This window comes from Schistocerca gregaria, chromosome 2 (assembly GCF_023897955.1).
Source record: "Schistocerca gregaria isolate iqSchGreg1 chromosome 2, iqSchGreg1.2, whole genome shotgun sequence".
NCBI lineage: Eukaryota > Metazoa > Arthropoda > Insecta > Orthoptera > Acrididae > Schistocerca > Schistocerca gregaria.
Genome location: NC_064921.1, coordinates 153,383,598 through 153,390,531, shown reverse-complemented (window position 1 = coordinate 153,390,531; position 6,934 = coordinate 153,383,598). Strand labels below are relative to the sequence as shown.

Genomic DNA, 6,934 nt, shown 5'->3' with positions numbered 1-6,934 from the left:
GCAGCAGTTGTGAAGTAAAATAGTGGCCACAGGGGCATGTAACTGCCGGAAAAAGTACACGCAGCAGTTTGCATGGCGCAAGTCACAGGCAGAAGGGGCCCACTGGCCAACCTGAGTATGTGACGTGAAGTGGCGCGTTTAGCAAAACAGAAGCTCACAGCCACATATAAATACACTCCTGGAAATTGAAATAAGAACCCCGTGAATTCATTGTCCCAGGAAGAGGAAACTTTATTGACACATTCCTGGGGTCAGATACATCACATAATCACACTGACAGAACCACAGGCACATAGACACAGGCAACAGAACATGCACAATGTCGGCACTAGTACAATGTATATCCACCTTTCGCAGCAATGCAGGCTGCTATTCTCCCATGGAGACGATCGTAGAGATGCTGGATGTAGTCCTGTGGAACGGCTTGCCATGCCATTTCCACCTGGCGCCTCAGTTGGACCAGCGTTCGTGCTGGACGTGCAGACCGCGTGAGACGACGCTTCATCCAGTCCCAAACATGCTCAATGAGGGACACATCCGGAGATCTTGCTGGCCAGGGTAGTTGACTTACACTTCCTAGAGCACGTTGGGTGGCACGGGATACATGCGGACGTGCATTGTCCTGTTGGAACAGCAAGTTCCCTTGCCGGTCTAGGAATGGTAGAACGATGGGTTCGATGACAGTTTGGATGTACCGTGCACTATGCAGTGTCCCCTCGACAATCACCAGAGGTGTACGGCCAGTGTAGGAGATCGCTCCCCACACAATGATGCCGGGTGTTGGCCCTGTGTGCCTCGGTCGTATGCAGTCCTGATTGTGGCGCTCACCTGCACGGCGCCAAACACGCATACGACAATCATTGGCACCAAGGCAGAAGCGACTCTCATCGCTGAAGACGACACGTCTCCATTCGTCCCTCCATTCACGCCTGTCGCGACACCACTGGAGGCGGGCTGCACGATTTTGGGGCGTGAGCGGAAGACGGCCTAACGGTGTGCGGGCCCGTAGCCCAGCTTCATGGAGACGGTCCTCGCCGATACCCCAGGAGCAACAGTGTCCCTAATTTGCTGGGAAGTGGCGGTGCGGTCCCCTACGGCACTGCGTAGGATCCTACGGTCTTGGCGTGCATCCGTGCGTCGCTGCGGTCCGGTCCCAGGTCGACGGGCACGTGCACCTTCCGCCGACCACTGGCGACAACATCGATGTACTGTGGAGACCTCACGCCCCACGTGTTGAGCAATTCGGCGGTACGTCCACCCGGCCTCCCGCATGCCCACTATACACCCTCGCTCAAAGTCCGTCAACGCTGTCGCGGCATGCTACCAGTGTTAAAGACTGCGATGGAGCTCCGTATGCCACGGCAAACTGGCTGACACTGACGGCGGCGGTGCACAAATGCTGCGCAGCTAGCGCCATTCGACGGCCAACACCGCGGTTCCTGGTGTGTCCGCTGTGCCGTGCGTGTGATCATTGCTTGTACAGCCCTCTCGCAGTGTCCGGAGCAAGTATGGTGGGTGTGACACACCGGTGTCAATGTGTTCTTTTTTCCATTTCCAGGAGTGTAGTTGCTCGTTCACTAACAAAGCATTAGTGTGACAGCTCTACTGGACTGCGGGGCATGTCACAGCACCGGCTACACGCAGCAGCAGATGGGGCGCCAGTGTTACAGTCCACAGCAGGTCGCTGGTTCGACCCTCTGCGGCCACCATGGAGTCCACAGCCAGTCAGTGTCGGATCACGTCACGTCTCGCTACTGCGGGCAGTCTTGTTGGCTCCCAATACACACGGCAGGCATGCCGAGGCGAGGGCAGAAGATTCGTACGCAGGATTGCGGCTGTTCGTTGTCGCCGCGTTCTTAGCCATGCTGGCAATGGCGCGCACAGTGGGTCGCCTTGCAGCTCCCCAACGGGTGGCGCTGAGGCGGTAGGGGCGAAGACCACTGAGTCGACTGCCGGCGCATCCTGATGTCGCCACAACGCCACAGCCGTACAAGGCCGACCCAGAGCAAGGCGTTGCATGGGTCGCTGAGGCAGCCGTTACGTGCCAAGCCATTTTGCAGGCAGCAAAGTGGTGTCCTCAGCATTATGGGACCTGGTGTCACAGATGGAGAGGAATGGGGGCACTGTAGCTGGAAGTAAATCACTTGGGAAACTCGGACGAGTTTTAACACAGCGCATCCTGACATTTTCCATTCTCGACCAACATACATCTACAGTGTGTTGACGCCGAACATATGTGGTGGCCACATTATTGCAACTGGACCATGTAGTTTGTCTGGTGAACTTATTGCCCCTTCATTGCCGTGTGTAACTCTGTGGATCCACCTAACCTTGAACTCTTACCTCATGTGCAGATGAAAACAAACACTTCGTTCCATTTTGTGTAGCCGGTAACACATTTTTATAGTGAGCTACACGTGACACCTGACGCAGAAAGGAATACTGATATTATGAACATTCCTCTAAATAGCATTTCTCTCCATTACTAACACATGTGTGGTTCAGGCGGCACGTGACTGTGTGCTAGGTTATCAATATTGTTACTAGAAATACCATGCCGCCAGTAACAATATTTTATGTTCCTACTTAACTGCACTGATTTTCAGATATTCAATTCCATTTGCAAGAGTTACTTTGGTTTCTTTGAGCCTTATATCTGTGTGCGTTTGTCATCTAGAACCAAATAAATGACATGGTTGTTGCATTTACCAGACAGTAGTATTAGATGAGATTAACTAGCACGTAAAGTAATATTAGTGGTTAGCATATTACTTAAATCGTTCAACATGCTATGATTGTACTATATGACACGATACAGAAGCATGTTATACTAGTAAAAATAATACAGTTATACTATTTCAATATGTCTTGCATATGGTTATTCAGAAGTACCTTCAGTGTTTGACAGGACGACTACACAAAAACTACAAGACATTTAGGAAACACACATACATCAGTGGATAGAACATCTCTCCAAGTTTCTAGCTCACTGTACAGGCTCACATAACGGGTGCTCTATACGGGTACCATCTGTAACACGGCAGATGTCGATACATGAATGCAAATGTGTGCATATGTATCGACAACAGCCCGATCAGGAAACCTGTTCATTGGGTTGGCTATCTGCAGTCGTGAACTAATTCAGTGTGACAGCAGGGAGCAGATGATTTGGGCATGTTCCTGCACGCTTGTCCTCTAATGTAACTACGAAACGACGCGTACTACTAATCTAAACTTGGAGAGACGTTGTGTCCACTCGTATGTGTTATTTCCCTATACATTTTGTAGTTCGGCCACAGTCTTCCTATGAAACCTCAGAGATACTTGTGAATAGCCCTGTATATTATGTACCGAAATAGTAAAACTATATGACATTTACTACTTGAATATATTTCTGTATCGCGTCATGTTAAATAATTTTAATTGTAAGTATAAGGCCGGCCCGAGTGGCTGTGCGGTTCTAGGCGCTGCAGTAGTACTCAGAGCCAATTGAACCAGTTTTGTAGGTATAAGTGTGTAAGATTAAACCACTGTACAAAAGAACGTGTTGTGGCCAAATGAAGGTAACCACTAGTTCTTCACTTCTTTGTTAAGATCGTTTGAGTTGCCTGTCTCGTAAAAGTAATAATTGTCTCGTCCATGCACTGCTGCATAATAAACTGAAGCAAATGTACCTCTCAGAAAGTTAATTAAGTTCCTTATAATGTAATTGTGGCTCCGAGAGGCTTTGGACTTGAACATAAAAATATAACATTGTGAAACAAACAGACCAGTAAAAAAATGCCTAAATCAATATTTCGCTTCGACTTAATTCGTATCTGCTAGAGAGGGTTTCTCTTGTTTGGCTCAATCGAACCAGAGTGGATGAGACGCCTCCATACATCGATACTGAAAGTATGCTGAAATCCACTACTAAAAGCTGTGGGCGGTTTACTTCATTCATAATGTTATTGTTCCAAACATCGAAAATGATAATGCTGTAAAATTAAATCGATTATGTTTTTCATATAATATGTAATCGAACCGCTTCCGGACACATTTTGATGTGTTAAAACTTATCCACCAAGTCCTCTTCATTACTTAATTTTTTTCGGATCTGTTTTAACTTCATTTGCACGCTTTTTGGTTCTTTAGCGGACGCCGGAGCGAGGTACAGTTGCGGTTAGCGGACAGAAAATTCAGATATTAATTTATTCTACATCTAATATCGAATTACTAAAAGTAATGTATAACTTTTTAGCTGTTTGTTGCAGCGTCAGTCGCTAACAGCAGATTTGAACACTGAAATATATACAGATAGAAAGGTTTACAATTCAGTCAGCTGTCAATATAATGACGATTCCGCAGATGACGAGCCCTGATCGCTGTGAAAGTCTGTAAATCTTAAGAAATGGCCAACATGTAAAATGAACTATGTGCATCCATATCTGAACTTAAGTAGACCCGTCGCTGGAGCTCCGGAGAGGGGTGGTTTGCATATCATTGGCAGTGGCGTAGGCGTTCGTGGCATCGCCCTCGTGCAGCGTTGGCGGCCGTGGGAAACGCGGCGGCGTGACTGGCGGAGCGTATATCTTACGTGCGGCCGACCGGATGTCAGCCGATACCGCAGGATCGTTCTTGGACCCGTCTGGATGAGGCTTTTAGGCGGTTTCCCACATCCGACTAGTTGAATACCTGTCAGGTACCTACTTCCCCCGCCAGTTACACGATTCGTAGACTTTCAGAAGACGTTATCGCACTTTCACATGGACAATACTTAACGCAGGATGTCAGATCAAACACCATTCAGCCCTCTAATTTACAAGTTATTTTATTTTATTCCTCTACTAGTTTCGGTGATTTATGCCATCATCAACCATCATCTGCCGACGGCAGTGATCTCTGTATCAAGCAGAAATCTACTCTAAACTAAAACTAAACTCCTTCTGAACAGGCCATGAAGGCCCAACCGGTACTGACCGGCCGCTGTGTCATCCTCAGCCCACAGACATCACTGTATGGAGGGGCATGTGGTCAGCACACCTCTCTCCCGGCCGTATGTCAGTTTACGAGACCGCAGCCGCTACTTCTCAATCAAGTAGCTCCTCAGCTTGCCTCACAAGGGCTGAGTGCACCCCGCTTACCAACAGCGCTTGGCAGACCGGATGGTCACCCATCCAAGTGCTAGTCCAGCCCGACAGCGCTTAACTTCGGTGATCTGACGGGAACCGGTGTTACCACTGCGGCAAGGCTGTTGGCCGCAGAAATCTACACATACCAGTATTTGAATGCTGGCTCCTGTTTTGACCGGAATCGAGGTTGGAATCTACCTACAAGTCGGTCAAGAGGCCTGTAGATGGCGTAATAAATCGCTGAAACTGGTAGCCAAAATAAAATAACAGTTTGGAAATTACAAGGCTGAAGGGTGTTGGATTTGACATCCTGTACCGAAGAGCCGAGTCCCGCAATCATCTCTGAAACGGGAAACGGTGAACATACAGATACTTTACACAGGTAATTGAGTCGTGCAAGTGTTCCTTCTTGAGGAGGTGGAGAGGGGAGAATGGGGAGGGAGGGGGGGGGGGGGTGCGGGCATCAGGCCATCCTCCACCACTAACTTTGCGAAATCCAATAATTAAGATTCGAGGCCGCCAAGGAACGGGATAAACGGCAGGAAAAGTGAAAAAAAAAGTTGGGATCGAAGGTGCCTTCTTGCAGTCATCCGTCCCTATAACTAATAATTAGATTAAAACAGAGGTTGATAACCATACAGGAGAGATGACCAACGGCTGTAGGTCCCCAACAGAAACGCTTTACAACACTGCCGGCCAGGCTGATAGTGAGTCTTTGTGGCGAGTGACACGGCGTGCGTCTGTTGATTCTTTATTTCAACAAAAAATAGGTATTTTATGAGATTTCAGTTTTGAATACAACTTAATATTTTATAGTATGTCAAATCTGCTCCATTTTCCTATAAGTTACACTATGTGTAGTTACTGAAACTTACATTTCAGGCCTTTGCAGGTCTAGCTGCATAGCGTCATATATTTCCTCGTGCACCATGTTTGATGACGAGCTATGGCCATTTCTCCCTGCCTATTGGGATGGTCTCTCTGGGATGGTTATTCCCTGGGATGGTTAGCCACCCGTAAAACTTTATTTTCTGGTTTTTACGGGAATACGGTTTTTTTTTTTTTTACAGATACTAAGTACGGTCCCATGATTTGTTCTACTAGAGTCATATGGAGACAAGAAGAACTTCAAATAGCTATTAATGAAGTACAGGAAGATGATGGTTATTCGATCAGAAATGCTTCCGTAACGTTCCAAGGAAAACCGTACAGCGAAATATAAAAACCGGTTCTGGTTCAAAAGCTGCATTGAGTACATGTTCCTGTTTGAATTTAAACAATGAATAACGAGTCACCCGCCATATAAAAAAAGCAAGGCCACGGATTTCCTTTCACACGGGCCGTCTACGGAATTTAGCTTATAATTGTGCAGTGCAGCTTCACCTAAAACATATGTTTAATATGGGAAAAAACGGTAAAGTGTGGTTACAGCTTTTCTTGTCTACACATCCTGATATGTCTGTGCGGAGATCTGAAATAAATGTTCCCTGCACAACTTACCTACAACAATAAGTTTAATAAAACATTTTAAGATTATTATATACTCTTTGACTACGGTTTCCTCAATGTTTTAAAGTGAGTTGGCCATGTAACCATTTCGTGTCTGGGCTTCTAACCTAGATACACGGATGAAATTGTCAAGCGTTACACAGCTCAAAAACAACTCTTCATTCGTTTGAAATTTGTCCTGAATTTGTGAACCAAGTCTTATTTTGTTTTCGATGAATATTTAAAGCAATATCTACAAATTTTCCAGTTTCTTTGTGTACTACGGTTTGAGCTTCGCGTTTGAAAAAGATCATGGGCATCTACCCATGTTTCAC

General features: G+C 46.6%; 1 pseudogene; it reads right to left on the bottom strand.

The window, feature by feature from the left end:
* Positions 1 to 5,120: 5,120 nt before the first annotated feature.
* LOC126337309 (5S ribosomal RNA) lies at positions 5,121 to 5,238 on the bottom strand (annotated as a pseudogene).
* Positions 5,239 to 6,934: the final 1,696 nt, after the last annotated feature.